The sequence below is a fragment of the Erinaceus europaeus genome, chromosome 3, assembly GCF_950295315.1.
Source record: "Erinaceus europaeus chromosome 3, mEriEur2.1, whole genome shotgun sequence".
Classification (NCBI taxonomy): domain Eukaryota; kingdom Metazoa; phylum Chordata; class Mammalia; order Eulipotyphla; family Erinaceidae; genus Erinaceus; species Erinaceus europaeus.
The window spans coordinates 117,374,052-117,393,802 of record NC_080164.1 but is presented as its reverse complement, the minus strand read 5'-3'; the positions used below and the strand labels follow the sequence as shown (position 1 = coordinate 117,393,802).

Here is a 19,751-nt window from a genome sequence, read left to right as displayed (position 1 = left end):
TCCACAGTGAAGTGCTACAGGTGTCTCTCTATCTCAACTTCCCTTTAGATTTCTCTATCTCTATCATCAAACTCTAAAGAAAGAGAAGTAAGATTTTAAAAAAGAAAGAAAGGAATAAAGAGAAGGAAGGAAGGAAGGAAGGAAGGAAGGAAGGAAGGAAGGAAGGAAGGAAGGAAAGAAGGAAAAAATGGCTGCAGGGAGAGGTGGATTCATCATGTAGGCACTGAGCCCCCGTGATAACCCAGAGAGAGAGAGAGAGAGAGAGAGAGAGAGATCACTTGGCCTAAGACAGACCCTGCATCCAATCACTGTGTCCTTACCAGAAAAGGAGAAGACACACACAGGTTAGAAGAGACAAACTGAGGAAGAGTGGCAAGTTCATAAGGGCATCACACATGCCAGAGTGATGCTCTGCTACTCTCTCCACCTCTCTCTCTCTCATAAATAAAGCACTTGAACACACTCACACACCTTCAATAGCCGTCATTTTTACGCAGTGACATAACAAGCTCTATCCGTCTTCTCCCACCACACTGAGACATCAGACATGTTCTCTCCAACAGTCGTGTAGCTCCATCTGTTCAGTGGGCTTTGTTGTGACTTGACTGTCTTCAGCTTCAGGAGTTGTAAGCTATTTTAGTAATTGCAGTTTCAGGAACAATAAGAGTTTGGCTATCCGCCAACAAACGTTCCCCAAATAAAGCTCTACTTACCGAAGCATTGTGGCATCAAGCTCTTTTTTATTTAAGAAAAACACCCTGATATCTAATTATATGAAATACAGTGATCTCTTTCACCGTGTTTAGATTAATAATACCTAGAGGAAAACATCCAACACCCAGGAATAATTGGGAGTCAAAATTCCAAGTGTTGCCACTTCCACATGAACTCTAAATGCATAGTTTTTTTTTCATTTCTTTCTTTATTTTACCTTATTTTAATAATTTTATTTGTTAATAATAGTTTGTTACAAGATTATAAGATCACACTACACCCATCACCAAAGTAATTTTTTTTTAATTTTATTTAATATTGGGTAGAGACAGAGAGAAATCAAGAGACAAGTGGGGAGATAGAAAGGGAAGGAGATAGAAAGACAGCTGAAATACTGCTTCACCATTTGTGAAGCTTTCCCCCTGCAGGTGAAGACCAGGGGCTTAAACCCAGGTCCTTGTGCATTATAGCATGCACACTCAACCAAGTACACCACCACCTGGCCCCTAAGTGCATGGTTACATGCACAAGATAAATCCAGTTTGCTTTACCCAGTTATTTTTTTTAATTTATTTTATTTATTTATTCCCTTTTGTCACCCTTGTTGTTTTATTGTTGTAGTTATTATTGTTGCTGTCGTTGGATAGGACAGAGAGAAATGGAGAGAGGAGGGGAAGACAGACAGGAGGAGAGAAAGATAGACACTTGCAGACCTGCTTCACCACCTGTGAAGCGACTCCCCTGCAGGTGGGGAGCCGGGGTTCGAACCGGGATCCTTATGCCGGTCCTTGTGCTTTGCGCCACCTGCGCTTAACCCGCTGCGCTACAGCCCGACTCCCTACCCAGTTATTTTTATGTTAACATTGCATTCTATAAGAAATTTTATTTGGAGGCTGGAGAGATAGCATAATGGTCTTTCAAAAAAGCTTCCATGCTTGAGGCTCTTAGGTCCCCAGTTAACTTCCCAGCACCACCATAAGCTTTGGTATATCTACACATCATTAAAATAAGTAATACATTTTTTCAAAGAAAAAAGGAACTATATTTTGACCATTTTATAGAAATGTATAATATCAGGGCACCAAAGTAAAAACCCTGAGGTGAGGGTGAGGGTGGATGTTTGGCTTCCCAGGGATGTGAGGGGGTGGGGAAGGGACGGAGCATAGTCTTTTGGTGGTAGGAATGGTTTTTATGTACACTCCTATTAATCTGTTGTCGGGCAGCCCCCCTGCTCCATCCTCCATTACTGACACTATGGTCTATTTACATAATCATTGTTTTGCTTGATCTGTCTTCTTTCTACATCGACACCCGCCCTGACTGCAGGGTACATTAATCCCGCCAGTTAAAACCCTAGCAACCGTTACTATGGAAGCGTTCTACCTTCCCGCTCTTTTCTTTCCTCCACCCCCTTTTCTAGCCATTTCCTTTTCTGTCTTGCCACTTCTGGTTCTAAATATATAAAAGTGTTGTCTTTGATCAATAAAGATGCATTGCGTTCCCGCTCCGCCACAAGTTCCTGGTCTCTATCCCGGTCGCTGAGTAAACGACAGCCCAGGTTAGCTGCAGTCGAGTTCTCTCCAACTCAGAGAGCACATGCCCAGGAAGAAACACCCTCACGCTAGCCCGGCATTTGTAGTATAAAATACAAATCACTATTTAATTAATATGAGAGGGGGAAAATTGAAAGTATGTCTCAAACTTTTTAAAGCACAGACTGAGTCTTTTTAATACATAGGCTGAGTCTTTGATATGTTGACTCTTAAAAGCTTAGAACAGGGAGAACAAAAGCAACCAGTGGCACAGCTATATACAAATAACATCAAAGGACATAAATTATGGTGATTTTGTGTATCATACAACAAATCCTAACAAAGGGATTTTTCAAAGTTAACCCAATTGCCAAATAATGTGATTATAGCAATAACTATCTACTGTCTTCTTAACCCTAAGACAGCAGGAACCTCCCACTTCCTCTATAGAGCCTATATTTCCCCCAGTCCTGGAACCTCTGGGGTGGGGCTTTCCTGCATGCTTCTCTCAATTCATACCAAATAATATTGCATCTGCCAATCCCAACCTAATCAAAACAACAAGTACCACCTCAGCATGCTTCACTTTAGACTGTGTCCAGAGACGCCAAGCATGGAATGTCAGCCCTTCAGGCTTATTACTCAGGTGAGACCTTTCCTTTCATAGTATTCTCTAATTCCATTCCAGGTGGTTCACTTCCTAACAAAGTTCCAAAACCTAGATATAGACAAGGTCCTACAAAATAGAGCATATGTTCACATGTATCCATAAATTAGGGCAAAATATATACCTGAAACAAAAGTACACAATAGTCTACAGTGAGTCAGTATAAAGTTCTTAATAATATAGTATCTAATTAGACTTAAATACTCTCCTCACCTACTTCCTATTACAGTTTTCTCACTCACTCCAAAGATAACCTTATCAAAGCAAGGACTGCAAAAGCTGAATAAGGACAAGAGACTGGCATACTTTAACGATGCCTCTTTAGTAACTATCAGGCCACCCCATCAGCTGGGGCGCTAGTCAGGGAGTCTTGAGATTCCCAAACAGACATGATGGGCCTAGGCCTCAAATAAATCCCTCTCTCCAGTGTTACCAGTCATCTCTATCAGGAACAGCACAATAGACCCCTTTGTGGGCCCCCATAGGACCTTGCCCTCAACTTGAACCGATAGAGAATGTTCCATCCTCTGAAGGGAGGATGGACAACATATTCTATGCTACACCTGAGGGAAATGGGTCGATATTGGGCAGTTTGGAATGTTCCTACCTATGACCACAGAATGTGAGCTCAGATCTACAGGGATGCAGAGGTCACATAGGCTCCTAAGCTGAATGTGGGCCCCAGACCAAATCAAATCTATGGGGTTTACAGTCAACAATACTTATACCTCTTTCCCATATTAGGGAGCTACTCTCTTCCCTGATCCAGCTTTCTGTTCCTTTTCCAGCCATGACATCATCACCCCAGACAATAACTTGGATCCACCTGCATATCAGATTTCATTCTCAGGCAAAAAAAAAAAAAAAAAAAACCTCCCTTTGGAATATAATTAAAATATGCCTACTAGCTATCTACAAAATGGAGGACCCCCCCAAACTCTTCATCTGCACTATTCCAGCCTTTAGGTTCATGATTATTCAACAATTTGTTTGGCTTTGTATGCTAACCCTTTTTTCAGCCACCAGGTTCCAGTTGCTAGCATGATGCTGACCAGAGTTCCCTGGACAGACAACCCCACCAATGTGTCCTGGAGCTCCCCTTCCCCAGAACCCCACCCCACTATGGAAAGAGAGAGGCAGGCTGGGAGTATGGATCTACCTGTCAACACCCATGTTCAGTGGGGAAGCAATTACAGAAGCCAGACCTTCCACCTTCTGCATCCTACAATGACCTTGGGTCCATACTCCCAGAGGGTTAAAGAATGGGAAAGCTATAGGGGAGGGGATGGGATACGGAGATCTGGTGATGGGAATTGTGTGGAGTTGTACCCCTCTTATCCTATGGTTTTGTCAATGCTTCCCTTTTATAAATAAAAAAATAATAAGTAGGGGGTCGGGCGGTGGCGCAGTGGGTTAAGCGCACGTGGCGCCAAGCGCAGGGACCAGCGTAAGGATCCCGGTTCGAGCCCCCGGCTCCCCACCTGCAGGGGAGTCGCTTCACGGGCGGTGAAGCAGGTCTGCAGGTGTCTATCTTTCTCTCCCCCTCTCTGTCTTCCCCTCCTCTCTCCATTTCTCTCTGTCCTATCCAACAACAAAGCAACGTCAACAATCGCAATAATAACCGCAACGAGGCGGCAACAAAAAGGGGGAAAAATGGCCTCCAGGAGCGGAGGATTCATAGCAATAACCCTGGAGGGGAAATAAATAAATAAATAAATAAAGAAATAAACAAATAAATAAATAAATAAATAAATAAATAAATAAATAAAAGAAATCTAGAATATCAATTTCCATATTGGAAAAACACACTTTTTGCTGGTCAAATCTTTTTTCCATAGTCCTCTAACTAAAATGTTCTCTATGTTCTCATTGAATTAATGTAGCTACCTGAGATCAGTCTGGTAAGGCCACCTCATGCCTCAGACAAAAGGGAAATACTTGTCAGAACAGAAGTTATTTACTGGGGGGGAGCAATAAAGGTTATTCTAGTCCCCCCCCCAAGTGACTTGAAGAAAGCTGGTACTACAGAGTCCAGCCCCCAACAGCTCAGCAGAGGAAGGCAGTAGGTCTCCCACACTAGCCCCAGGCAGCTGCGCACAGAGTAGAGGTAGGGCCGGCCCCTTTGATCCTCTATGGGACCCTGTCAAAGGAAAAGCACCCCATTGTCTGAAACCCAAGGCCACCAGGTCACTTCATCCTGTGTCTGGAAAAGCCATTGGGAACAAGGAACCCAGAGTCCCAGAGATTCAGCTATACTGAGATCTGTTCTGGGTTCCCAGGCAAAATGCCCAGCTTCCTCCCAAATTCCCCTACTGCACAACAGAGATAATCTCACTACCTCGCTCCCCTAGTGTTTCCAATGATTAAAATAACACATTTCCAAAGTGCTTCAGAGACTATTGTCTCAGAGCTTATCTGCCTAGAGCTATAGATGTTTGCTTTTTTTTTTTTTTTAGTTCTGTTATGAATTCCAGGTTTGCTTGGCTTTTGGTCTGAGATACAAAGTAGATCATTAAAAATAATTGCAGCCATGTATGTAATTCTAATGCAAGTATTCTGCATATGTGCAGGTATAGTTCCAATGGGCATGACACTAGCCTCAAAGAGCTCACAGCTTGCTCATAGGAGGAGTACAGGGTAGGGAACAAGTAAATGTGGAGCAGTCAGCCATGCTAGCAGCTCTGGGATCCTACCCTAAAACTTCTCCACTGGAGGCCCTGTAGAAATCTCTCAGCTGTGCCAAGCTTAGGTCTCCCACTGTACAAAAAAAACAAAAACTAAAACTAAAGCTAACATCTGCTGGGTATGTGTGGGTGGCAGGAGTACTCTGTGTGCTGGTGTTCCCTTACTCTTAGCTCAGAACAGCACCTGAGGTGGGTACCACTATCATTCAACTTTTGTAACTCTTTTTTGTGACAGAGCACTCACTGCTCAGCTCTGGCTTAAGGTGGTGCTGGGACTCATCTAGGAGTGTCAAGCATGAGAGTTTTATTGCATAACCATTATGCTATCCACACCCCTCCCCAGCCCTTTAACTTCCTCTTATAGATAAGGATGCTGAAGTTTAGACTGGTTATGTAACTTGTCCCAGGCCATACATACAATGAGAAAGAGTTAAAGGCAGCATGCAAACCCAAGGTTAAGGCATGTAGGCTTCACCGCAATACTACACTACTTTCAAATAGAAGCATTCTGCTGTCTCAGAAAGAATCCTGAAGACAGCTGAAAGAATGCATAACGATGATCAGCATGGCGTCTGACAGATAGTAACTCCATAATAAATGCCAATGTAACAGCAAGAGAGAATAGACCCCCGGAAAATAACTTGCCTGCCAAGACAAAAATAAGCACCATTTCTAATCTACTCCATCCCTCTATTTTATTCCTCTAATAAGTCTGCTTTGTTCCTCTAGCCTCTTTCATCAAGCTGGTCTATTTCAAAAGAAAATTTCTTCTTGTGGAACAATCATTATTATATAGGGGTTACATTATACCAGGACTTCTGGGGGGGGGGGGCTGGTGGGACATTAAATCCACAGCCTGCAGCAACCTTCCTGGATTGACCTAGCAGTGATTTGTAGCAGAAAAGGGTAATGCCGCATCGATCTGCACCTTTCTGAAAGTCATTCAAAGAAAGGTTAAAGTAACCAACGCACCCTGATCTTATTAAAATTCAGCCTGGGATGCTTGAAAACCATTTCCAATTAAGCCATGTGAAACGCATCTGCTGCAGTTCCTCTCCCCTGCCTTAGCCTCCACCCAACAGCATCGAGTTTCTCTTCCGACGCTTAAAATACAAATCCCCCATCCCAAAGGAACTTGCTTATAAAACCCCATAGAGCTGTTTGGAAAAGAAAAAAATATATACAGCCGGAGAGCCAAGCGCTTACAGGCTGGCCAAGTTCCAAGGCTCTAAGAAGAAGCTCTTTAGGGGAGGGCTTTAACCCCATCTGCTCTGGCAGAGTCAGGCCCTCCCTGTTTGCACTGGCTGCAGACTCTAAGTCACTGGAGGGAGGGACAGGCCAGCCTGCCAGGGGACTGCAGAAATCTGCAATAAAAGGGAAAGGAAAAAAAAACACGATGATGGCCTGAAACACTCTCCAGTGCCAGCCTCCGAGCCTGCCTGTCCCTTCAGACCTCAACAAACTGACAGCTGCAGAATCTCAACTCCGTAGGCTCACTTGTGCTTACCAGCAAGGAAGCAGAGCTAACAAGGTGGACGGCTCCGTTGCTCTGGGCTGTCAAACTTCTCTTTCCTGACTGTGTCCCTACAAAACAAGGGGGTTCAACTCCGTTTTCCTGTCGCTGCCTGGGACCCGGCCACTTAGCCGAAGGTAAATTTGAATGAATTTACTGTATCATCTAATTGCATTTGTGAGACTGGTTTGCTTGGGCAGATAAAGTTCGCATGTTTGCCTAGATAATCCAAAGCCATGTATTGACAAAAAAAAACACCTTTTGCATGGTCCGCAGAAAGTCTACTTCCTAGGGAATGTCTTTGTCTTCATTCTGCCTTTCCTGCAAGACTCAATAGTAAGTCAGTTCAAGGGTGGGCTTAGCAGAGGCCGAGAGTGTATGCAGAAGGGCTCTGAGTAAGCTTCGCATGCTTTCCTAGTGAGGGCTGGATACTGAATCCTGAAATGTGTCTTGCAGCAACATCTTACTGAGTGTATTAAGTAAAGCAGGTTTTTGTTACAAGCTTTCTAGTGGAAATAATTAGGTTTCCATGTTTGCATTTTCTAACCTTATTCAGCCAACACCATTGTTCTGGTTTGTGTCTAACAGCTGTGCCGAAATGGAACATTTTGCTGTTCCAAACAATCGGGAAATCCCTGTAATGTTCTATATCCCTCTTCCTGTTTCTTATTTATTGTGACTTCTATGTTTTCCCTGATTCCTTTCATGGTTTCATGATGGATTATTTCTTATCTCCTTCTGCCGTTCTCAGATGCACACATTGATAGAAAGTTCTAGTTCCTACAGCTGTCTTGTTTAGGGAAGCACAAAGGAGAGGAGGAATTCAAAGAGCTAGAAACGTGGGCGTAATTCAGATGGCAAGGTCCTTCCATTTGGGGTTCTATCATATAAAATAAGGCAATAATGCAAGTCATGCTCAGTCCCAGGACTTAGCGGTCACCCCACAGAGAGAACCCTGCTTTCACTGCAGGTTGATCCAGCTGATATGTAACTGAAAGGCACCGCAGAAAGAGGCTCTCACGGCGCCGACCTTCCATGAGCAGAGAGGTTACAGACATCACCTTGGCCGTGTAGCTGAGCGTGCCTCTGGAAAAGGCCCAATGACTCTGAAGAGAAATGTTCTCTCAAGCCAACTCAGTAGAGTTTTCCTTTTTTAATTTTCTCCTTTCTCATCAATACCAGCTTTTGTTTTTCCAGTGGACCGTTTATTCATCTAGCTTTATTAGCTAGTCATAATCTTGAAGGTTGTGAATCATTATTAGTATTCACAATTAAATAGGACTGTTTTTAGATGAAACCTTGCTCTGGGAAGATTTAAGTGTATATTTCTGTTTGTTCAGAAAGCTCAAACGGAGCAGAGTAATCTACTTTTATCTGTTTATCAACAGCCAAATGAAAGTCCTACCCACATTTTGCATGTTGTTTATGATGTCTTTTCTTTCAGAGAATTTTTGTCCCATCCCAGGGCAACTAGAGGTCTGGGGTTTCCTATCCAGGTTTTAGGGGACTTAACCCCAATAGTTTCTCATATACAGTTTCACTTAGCAACTCAGTAAAAATAACAGTCATAGCAGGAATAAGTTGAATGGTGGCAGAGCTGAACACTTCCCAAACACTGGTCATTTCATTTCCTTGTAATGGCTTCATAGTTCAAGTCCACAAATACTGTTGCATTCGTTCCAAATATATTGGGAATCTTTTCCACCAAGAAAAGCATGAGCCTGTATTATTATTTTATTTATTTATTGCCTCCAGAGTTATCGCCGGGTCTCGGTGCCTGCACTGCTCCTGGAAGCTATTTTTTTCCCTTTTGTTGCCCTTGTTGTTTATTGTTGTTGTTATTGTGTTTGTGATTGTTGTCACTGTTGTTCGACAGGAATTGTGAAACAAAACCCTGCAGGTGGGGAGCCAGGGGCTCAAACCAGGATCTTTATGCCAATCCTTGCGTTTCACGCTTAACCCACTGCGCTATTACCCAACCCCCAAGCCTGTATTATTAGAGACCTGTTTCCCCTTCATGTGCCACTCTGGACAAGCCTCAGGAGAGGACCTGAGGGCCCCTTAAGGCCAGAATTTCCCCCAGACGGCCAAGAGACGCTTGGCCTGTCAGGGTCTGGCCCACTCTCAGTCCACAGGGGAACTCTCACCCAAAGCTGAGCCTAAGGCAAGTCTCCACTTTCAACCCTCCCACCCCCATTTTTGTTTTTAGGTTTTCAGATAGAGCAAGAAGTGGGGTTCGGTGGTTGTGCACCTGGTTGAGTGTACGTGTTACAGTGCACAAGGACCAGGGATCAAGCCCCCGGTCCCCACCTGCAGGAGGAAAGCTTCACAAGTGGTAAAGAAGGGCTGTAGGTGTCTCTCTTTCTCTCCCCTCTCTGTCTCCTCCCTCCTCTCAATTTCTGATGTCTGTATCCAATAAATAAAGATAATTACAAAAAATAGAGGGAGAAGATAACATAATGGTTATGCAAACAGACTCTCATGGCTGAGGCTCCAAAGTCCCAGGTTCAATCCTCTGCACCACCATATGCCAGAATTGAGTAAAAAAAAAAAAAGTGGAGAAAGAGGCAGACAGTGAGAAAGTAAAAGCAACTCCAGCACCCAAAACTTCCTTCAGTGCTGTGGGGGCTAGGCTCGAATCTAAGTCCTTTGCCTGGCAACGCAACACACTATCCAAGAGAGCTATTTTACTGGCTTGCAGCTGCCCTTTTGTCATGAACATCCAGAGAGGAACAAACTCCTGGAAACAAGTGTGCAGTCTTGATCGTAGGGAGAGGGTGTCAGAGAGTGAATACGGCCAGGGGCTCTGAAAACAGGCATTCCTAGTTTGCATGCCTGCTTCTCTAGACTCCAGGGCTTGGGGCAAATGACCCTGAACCTCCAGCCCCTCTTTTGTGGACATGGGGACCTTAATATGAGCTGCTTCAGAGACTTGTGGTGAGAACTAACTGAAGGAACAGTGATGCCCGATGAACTGGAAGCAGTCAGTCAATCATAGAAACCTATTTGTCCCCACTGAAACACTGAGTAAAGGGAGGCCTCCCTTTAGAGTCTGCTCCTCTGGATGGAACTCTGCCATGCACTGAAACACTGAGGGCAGTTCTGAACCTTAGGTGGGCAGAGAAGTATGGCCAGCTTGGGCCTGCAGAGTCTAACTCACCTGGGTTTGTGCCTGGGCTCTGCCTCTCACAGGCCGTGTGAGCTTGGCGAGCCACACCAGGGCTCTAGCCGAGTTTACCTATTCTCTAAGCAATTTGTGATTAAAGAAAAAAAAAAAAAAAACCCTAGGGTGAGGGTGGGGTGGATCTGGTTAAACATACACATTATAGTGTGCAAGGACTCAAGTTCAAGCCCCTGCAGGAGGAAAGCTTCATGAGTAGTGAAGCAGGAATGCAGGTGTCTCTCTTTCTCTCTCCCTCTCTATCTCCTCCTCCCAGCTTCTTTCTGTCATATCAAATAATAGGGAAAAATGGAAATTACAAAAAAATCTAAACTTTGGATTTTATTTTTATGAGGGTGGGATGGGATTAATGGTTTACAGTACAGTCTGACACATAGATAGAACCCCTCATCTCTCCATGGTAGATGTCTAGCTATCTAAGAGATGCTTATTCCCCCAACATAGGGCTGCCTCCCCCGTGATACACCAGGACCTCAGTGTCCTTTCATCCTGTCCTTCGCCCTCCTTCCCCAGAGTCCTTCACTTTGGTGCAATATGCCACACCCAATTCAAGTTTCACCTTATGTTGTTTGTCCTTTGTTCTTAAGTTCTGCCATGAGTGAGGCCATCATCTGGTATTGGTCTTTCTCTTTCTTACTAGTGGGGGTTTCATAGGAATTAACAGATGTCTGTTAAATGCCAAGCCTCACATCTGGCCCGGAGAACTGCACTCACAGGCAATGTTCCAGGAGGAGGCTCATGGGAAGCCTCACCTGTCCATGAAAAGCTTTCAGATGCACTCTTGGCATTTCAGCTCATGGAGGCTGGAGCCAGAAATGGTCTTTGGATTGTCTTTTTAACCCAAAGAAAAAGGAATTTAATAAATAGGTGAGCCCTGATATGGCTCTAGTCCCCCGGGGGGGCTCCATGTGAAAGACTGATCACCGGAGATCCTGTGACTTCATCCACTAGCTGCTCCTTGAGAGCCATCAGGGGCAGTGACAGAGAGTGTCCTGGCCCTGCTGTCTGTCATTCAGAGCAAGAGACTCTATTTCCGTGACCTACTTGGACAGGGGAGAAGGCCCCCAACATTTCTCCTTTCTTACCTTTTCTAAAGGCCAGAACAAGGGTTTTGACTTGCTCTAAGGGAGAATTTGTTCCTCTCCACTGAAATTCAAACAAGGGGGTTGGGCTTTGGGTGGGTGGTAGAAGGGGGACTTCTCCCCTATGTCCCTGGCATCAGTTGCTTTTGCTGGCGACATGGAGCCCAGCAGCCTGTCGTCATAGCAATGAAAGGGGAGCTAGAGACTGCAGTATTGAGACCCGCTCTGAAATCACTCTTGGTCTGCTTTAAAACCCTGCTTTGGAATCCAAGTCTCCAGCCCTGTTGGCTTTCCCCCTCTTATGCAATCCACTCCACGGCGCCAATGGCAAAGCTGAATGTCTCCTCTAAAGGTTGAGTGATTGGTGGGGAGAAATCTAACAAGAAAGTCACACAAAACGGTGACCACTTGACTGGAGGGAGGTATGCATAACTGGGAAGGCAAAGGAAGGGCACTTAGCACTGACTCCACTTACTATCTCAAAGTATTAATAACTCCTCTTGCCACCTTCCCAGCGCCTCCCTGTTACCATGCTGTATCATGATGGTCAGCCACACTGCACTCCCCAAACTCCCCCAACACCCAGACACTCTGGTTTGGGGTCTTTTTTGTAGATGTATTTATTTGTCTCCTAAAGAGAAAGGAAACAAAACTCTGGCATATGCAGTGCAGGATGGAACCCAGATAGCAAGGAATGGTCAAGGCCTCTGCTGGGCTCTGGCTTTCTTTTTAACTCTATCTTTTTTTAACATGTATTTGTTTGCTTATGTATGAGAGTGAGAGAGGAGGGAGAAACAGAGAGGGAGAACCAGAGCCTCACTCTAGCACATGCAGTGCCAGGGATCGAACTCAAGACTTCATGCCTGAGAGTCCAACATTTTCTCCACTGTGCTGTCTCCTGAGCTGCAATCTTCTTTACTCTTGGCCTCTGTTTTCTCTTTTACAAAATAAGGATGATGAAGATTCATGGGAACTGAATGAAGTCCTGTACATAACACTCAGACACCCATAATTGGCCTGACCTGTGGGGAGATTGGATGTGAAACTTAGCAGGCCCTTCTCCTCAGTTTATTAGACTGATAATTCATCAGGCTACTGTAGAAGTAACTGCAGTTTGGGTGTGCACACTCAGGAAGTAGCTATTCTTTTAAGACTTGTCATTGTGCATTATAACTCTGATAGGAATGATGTTCTGAATTTGTATTTTCTCTGTAAATGAACTGTAGTGAGCATGTGCCCTAAAATTTGTAGTGTTTAAACATGAGCCAGTACATTTCTTAAGAGGAAGGAAGGAAGGAAGGTAGGAAGGAAGGAAGGATAATGGATGGAAGAAAGAAGGAAGGAAGGATGAATGGGTGAAAGGAAGGAAAGAAGGGTGGTAGGGAGGGAGGAAGGGGAAAAAAGAAAGAAAGGAAGAAAGAAAAAGAGAGAGAAAGATGTTTGCATTTTTTCTTTTTCTTTTTTCATCAGGGTTACTCAGTGCCTTCATTCCCAGCAACCATTTTTTAATACAGGGTGAGACAGAGAGAGAAACTGGGGGGAGGGGAAGAGACTGCTTCCCACCCCCCTCCATCCCCCACAAATGGAGACTGGGGGCTTTAGCCTGGGTCCTCATGCATGGAAAAGGGCATTTACATTTATCGAGAGAAAAAAGACCCTTCTCCTCTTGATGAATACTAAGGCAAAAAAGTATCTCACCTTTCATCTCAACCTTTTTTTTTTATTGAAGCTTCTGTTTCCAGTGTCTTCCAGGTCATGCCACTATGCCAATAGGACCTGTTTTAATCTTGTGCCACCAGCAGCTAATGCATTCAGTGTTCTTCACACGTGAAATGCTAGAGGTGCTATAGAGTGAATGTGGAGAAAGGATGTGCTCCTGGGGCAACTGCCACCCACCTAGGGAGAACAGCGTTAGTCACATCATCAGGTGCATGAAGTGTGCATGTCCCACCAGAAGATGGTCTAGAACACAAAGCCACCTTCACTTTGTCAAGTCAAAATCTCTGAGCTGCTGAAATGCACAAATAACATATGTGCATTATATGGTGACAAACACTTAGACACTTACTCTGTTGTTCCATATGCTAAAGTCACACTTGATTCTAAATATTTTCTTTCTGCCTTAAGCATAACTTTTCCACTCTCAAAATCCCTGAGGCAATTTTGCTAGTATTTTCTCTGTGCATCTCTGTAACGCAGGCATCTGTGTTCATTGGGTCCATTCTGCCATTATGTCATTATGGCATACCTCCCTGTTTTCTGCAAGTTGTTCAAACACACAGAAAGCTGCTGAGGGGGGACAGAGCCATGGTACACTCAGTTGAGAGCACATGTTACCACCATTTGCAAGCACCTGGGTTCAAGCCCCTAGTTCCCACCTACTGAAGGGAAGCATCACAAGAGGTGAAGTGGTGTTATAGTTGTTTCTCTTTCTCTCTCCCTCTCTATTCCCCTCTCCCATCTCAGTTTCTCTCTGTCTCTGTCTAATAAATTAATAAATATGTAAAATACAAATTTAAAAAAAAAACTTCCCCTCCCCAGACCCTACCCCACTAGGGAAAGATAGAAAGAGGCTGGGCATATGGATCCACCTGCCAACATCCGTGTTCAGCAAAGAAGCAATTACAGAAGTCAGACCTTTCATTTTCTGCACCCTATAAAGAATTTTGGTCCATATTCCCAGAGGGATAAAGAACAGTGAAGTTTCCAAAGGAGGGAAGGGGACATGAAACTCTGGTGGTGGGAACTTATGAAATTGTACCTCTGTTATCTTACAGTATTGTAAATCATCATTAAATTATTAATTAAAAAATTTTTGTAAAAATTTTAAAAAATGAATCTTCTGAGGCTACAAATATGATACCCATGTACAAATCTCATTCTATGATGGTGACCACAATGTCTTAACTATTGCCTCGGTAACCTTGTTCCATTGCGGTACAGGCTTATTTAAAGCCACTCTAGTCTGTTGAGTATGGTTTTCTACTTTGTGCAAGTCCAATCGTTGCAATGATGTAGTCATACCTCAGGAATATTGACTAAATCTCCTTTATAATATCTTTATCTCCTTCTTTAATGTCAAAGTGACCTTCTCAAATGAATGAAATGAGCTCTGCTTGTGATCATTTCAGGCTGTCTTCCTGACATAGTTGTTTTGGTTTTTTTTCCAATAAAGTGATTGAAACAATGCCTTGTAATGTGAGAGAGCAGACCATGAGGTGACTCGTGTGCCCCACTGTGGGTAAGGCCCTGGGTCCAAGCCTGAGCACCCACATGGGAGTACCAGGAGCAGCGCCAGAAGAGTACCCTGGTACTCCATATTTGATGAAGCAGTGCTCTGGTGTCTCTCCCTCTCTCCTCTTAATACAAGATGGATGGAGCAGTCATTCTGCCATATTACCTGGAAGTCAGGGAAACTTACCACAGTAACACACTGGAGTGTTAGTCTGGGTTCTATCTCTAGCACTGCTTTAATTTTTTTTTTCAAGTAAGCAACTTCAGAAGCACAAGAATGTAAGACAAATCCTTTTATATAGCAGGATTTGAGAGAGGGTAAAAAGTAATCATATCATTTAAATAATTGTTACATATATGTTAAAATAAATGTTGAGAGCAAGTCACCTCTTTTCTTTTTTAAAAAATATTTATTTATTTATTTAGTTAGTTAGTTAGTTAGTTATTTTTGCCTCCAGGGTTATTGCTGGGGCTTGGTGCCTACACCATGAAACCACTGCTCCTGGAGGCTATTATTTCCCCTTTGTTGCCCTTGTTGTTTTATCATTGTGGTTATAATTACTGTTGTTACCGATGTCGTTGTTGTTGGATAGGACAGAGAGAAATCGAGAGGAGAGGGGGAAGAAAGATAGACACCTGCAGACCCGCTCAACCACTTGTGAAGTGACCTCCATGCAGGTGGGGAGCCGGGGGCTTGAACTGGGATGCTTACACTATTCCTTGCACATTGTGCCATGTGCGCTTAACCCGCTGCACTACCACCCGACCCCCCCACCTCTTTTTTTTAATTAGTGATTTAATAATGATTAACAATATTGTAAGATAACAGGGGTACAATTCCAGTAAGATAACAGGGGTACAATTCCAGTAAGATAACAGGGGTACAATTCCACACAGTTCCCGCCACCAGAATTTCATATCCCATCTCCTCCACTGGAAACTTCCTTATTCTTTATCCCTTTGGGAGTATGGACCATAACTCCTTATGAAGTGCAGAAGGTGGGAGTTTTTGCTTATGTAATTGCTTCTCCACTGGACATGGATGTTGGCAGGTCAATCAGGCCTGTTTCTATTTTTCCCTAGTGGAATAGGGCTCTGGAGAGGTGAGACTTCGGGACACATTGGTGAGGTTATCTGCCCAAGGAAGTCAGGATGGCATCATAGTAGCATCTGAAACTTGGTGGCTGAAAGTGGTAAGGTATAAAAAAAGACAAATTGGGAGTCAGGCTATAGCGCAGTGGGTTAAGCGCAGGTGGCACAAAGTGCAAGGACCGGTGTAAGGATCCCAGTTTGAGCCCTGGCTCCCCACCTGCAGGGAAGTCGCTTCACAAGCGGTGAAGCAGGTCTGCAGGTGTCTATCTTTCTCGCCCCCTCTCTGCCTTCCCCCTCCTCTCTCCATTTCTCTCTGTCCTATCCAACAATGATGACAACAATAAAACAACAGGGGCAACAAAAGGGAATAACTAATTAAAATAAATATCTTTTAAAAAAGAAAGACAAATTGTTCATAAACAGGAACCCAAAGGTAGGAATAGAACAGATGAAATTAGATGTCTTCATGTGGAAAAAAGCTCTATTAGTAGTCTAGGCCTATTATATCTATGTGGGAATCCCAGGATTCCCTGACTAGAGCCCCAGATGATGGGGTGGTCTGGCATTGACCAAAAAGGCCACCATTAAAACGAGGCACCTCTTTTCTGAGAAAGTATTAGAGTGATGGCTATCCTTAATTTGACTGTTAAATAGGTTAACTCTGAGGTTGGATGGGAGTATGAATGTGTGTTGGGTGGTGGTGACTAGAAACAGTGGGTGTTAGCTGGCAAGAGAAAAATCTGAGCGTGGAAAGACCCAGTAGCTGGGGCACTGGAGCCTACCTGATCAACAGAGAGAAGGGCAGCACCCCAAGAGCAAAGGGGACGAAGCAAGAATGTAAATCCAACACAACTCCCCCATGACATGACACCCCTTTTCCTGAACACTATGTGCATTTCTTCTCTGCTCCACGCCTGTTCTATGTGCATCTTTTACATTCCTGCTGAATGCTGCTTAGACTAAAACGTTTCCATGTTTCCATGCCCAAGCATGGACCCAGTCCTCATATTGACTCAGGCAGGAGCACGAGCAGCTAAAGATTGTGGAGTCTATCATTTACCCTTAAGGGCTGGAACACCTTCAGTCAACGACTCAGCAGAGAACTCAAAATAGGTGAGTTTAGGTTTTTGGTTTCTTTTTTTTAATCCTTCAGATGACTTTTTTTTTTAATTTTTTATTTAAGAAAGGATTAGTGAACAAAAGCATAAGGTAGGAGGGGTACAACTCCACACAATTCCCAACACCCAATCCCCATAACCCACCCCCTCCCCTGATAGCTAAGAGCAAGCTATAGAGCTCTCCCAAGAGACTCATTAGTACTTTAAAAGCCCCAAAGCCCCAGTATTAACTCTGGATCAAGTAACAATCCACACAATTGGGCCATAATATGGGCAAGGGATTTGCTCTCTAATAACAAAGCATTTGTCTATCAAGTCAAGAAAGAGTGGAACGCAATTCTGTTACAGTTGGATAATGAGGTACCTATAATAATCATTTCGTTTACTACATTTCCCTGAAAGGCAATCTTTCTCTAGTTCCAACCATTTTCCAAAAATAGCAGGATTCCTCTGACATAAACGAATTCAACAGAGGATACCTGGCCTTATTAGGAAGCATGGTTCAACATACTCCAGGAAATGATATGCCAGTCACAGAAAGAAAAATAAGAGTAACAGAGACAACAGTCCACACAAACCCCTCTTTCCTAGACTCTCTGGTAGGTCTTTCTTAATCTAGCTGACTTTCAGCAAGATACCACCTCATTTTTCTCTCTTAGGGGCTGGGCAGTGGAGATAGAGGGCAACATCAGAGCACAGAAAGGTTGGGTCACAGTGGAGCATAAACACTACTTCATCCTGCTTCTTCACACCTGTGTGCTGGGAAAGTGACTCCCAAAGCCCAGTCAGAGGCCAAGAATTTTCTGTGGTCACTGTGGACCAGGTTTGCTCCCAACTGCACAAACATAACCATGTGACTCAGGCAGGTCTCCGGGAAGCAGCCTTCACTATTTTTTTTTTCCATTTTGCATTTGTGATTAATAGTGGGTTATAACATCTTAAGATTACAAGGTATAGCTCCACACCACACCCGTCACCGAGCTCTGTGCCCCCACCCTCCCACCTCCCAAAGATAACCACCATAATTCTCACAAGTCTTAGACACAGTTTGCTTATCTCTGTGTTTTTTTTTTCTTGCAAGTCCATGTGTACCAGTTCTCTAGATTCCACACATGAGTGAAACTACCCAGTAGCTGCCTTTCATCTTTTTATTTATTTCACTAAGCATATTCACCTCCAGTTCTATCCATTTTGCCCCAAAGGACACAATATCATCTTTTTTGATTGCAAAGTACTGCCCCACAGAATATAGATCCCATTAACTTCTTTAGCCAGGCATCGGCAGGTAGGCTGATTCCACTCTTTGGCTATGATGAATAGAACATCTAGGAACACAGGGGTGCATATGTTCCTTTGAATTAGTGCTTGCATGTCCTTTGGGCAAATGCTGGATCATAAAGAAATTCTATTATTTGTTGGGGCTGTCATTAAGGTGGGATTTGTTTGTTTGTTTTGTTTTGTTTTTAACCAGAGCACTGCTCAGCTCTGGTTTATGATGGTGTGGGGGATTGAACTTGGGATTTTGGAGCCTCAGGCATGAGAGTTTTTCTACCATTATCCTATCTACCTCCCAACCTGTCACTAAGTCTTGATTAGTCAGAGCAGTGAAGAACTTTAGGGTTTGACTGAAAAACAACTTTTGGTAAGCTTTAATTCTTCATTCTTTACTTGCCTTTCCCTGGGTTAATGTAATTAATTGGTCTAGGGTCTCCAGGATCAGATGAAAGTGGAAGATAACTTACAGGATTAAAAAAAATCACCATTTTAAATGTAAACTTATATTAAATTAAGCATTAGTTAAGCTCATTGGTAGTTTAAAATTCTAAGCACTGAAAAGAAACCAATATACAAAAATATGCTCTACCTGACACGATGCTAACTTAAACTTCTAGAAAATACTACAGAAACTGACAGAAAACCAATAGCAAATAAGAGCTCAAAAGGAACTAGAGAGCTCAATATATATTCTGGTTGTGCTCCTTCATTTAAATGGAGAATGATGCTCTGTGAGGACCAAGCTTTAGGCATCCCCACTTTATCTAGGAAACAGATATGTCAACACTCCAAAAAACAGGGAGCCCAAGAGAATTTCCTTCAAGCAAGTGTCCAGGGCTCTCTCCCAAATGCAACGTCCAGAGATGTGCAGCTCTTATGTGTACTGGTTTCCATCTGCCGCAGGAAGGAATATATTCTGGTGAAGCACCACCTTGCTTCACCAGAGACCAGGGAGATTGACAGACAGACACATGGCCTATTAAGCAGGTGCCTTTCAGGTCACTCTCTTCAGTTTATTCAGACCACCCCTCCAGCAAGAGGGTTAGCTATTCAGGTCCTTTCCCTGGCTTTTCCCAAGGACAGAACATGTAGACCTGCTGAGAAATCTAATTATAACCTCCTTTTATGCAGAAATCCAATTACAACTTCTCCCTTGGTGAAAGCCAATCCTTCATTCAAAAGAAAACTAAACAAAAGGGATGTCAGGCTCCTCTGCTTGTGCCTGCTCTGCCTTCTCTCCTAGCAACTCTGCAGGAAGGCTGGCCTGACCTTGACTCTTCTTGCTTGGGTGAAGCTTGAATAATCTGTTACTACCACCACCCCCAGCCCCATAAAAATGGAGACTATTTTCATAACTGAAAATCCCAGGAGTTTCTGAATATTCTCAAGGATGCACTACTCAGGTAAAGGAAATGTTGACCCAGTCTTTGCACACTTTTTTTTTAAATTGCCAGTCGGGTTATCACTGGGGTTCGGTGACGACAGGATGAATCCACCGCTCCTAGTGGCCATTTATTTCCCTCTTCTTTATTTGATAGACAGAGAAAAGTTGAAGGGAGGGGGAAAGAGAGAGAAAGACTTGCTTCGTCACTCGTGAAGCTTCCCCCTTGTAGGTGGGAAGTAGGGGCTTGAACTCAGGTGTGCTCAACTGGGTATGCA

General features: G+C 43.7%; 1 protein-coding gene across 2 annotated transcripts in view; it reads left to right on the top strand.

Moving 5' to 3' along the window:
- The first annotated feature begins 6,870 nt into the window (after positions 1–6,870).
- The window catches only part of SPARCL1 (SPARC like 1), a 54,870-nt gene continuing 41,989 nt past the window's right edge, over positions 6,871–19,751 (top strand). Inside the window, exon 1 of one of the 2 annotated variants that reach the window (XM_060187784.1) lies at positions 6,871–7,247. The gene's annotated coding sequence lies outside the window, so the exon portion shown is untranslated. The remainder of the gene's footprint in view (positions 7,248–19,751) is intronic. The other variant, XM_007531372.3, reaches the window with a different exon arrangement.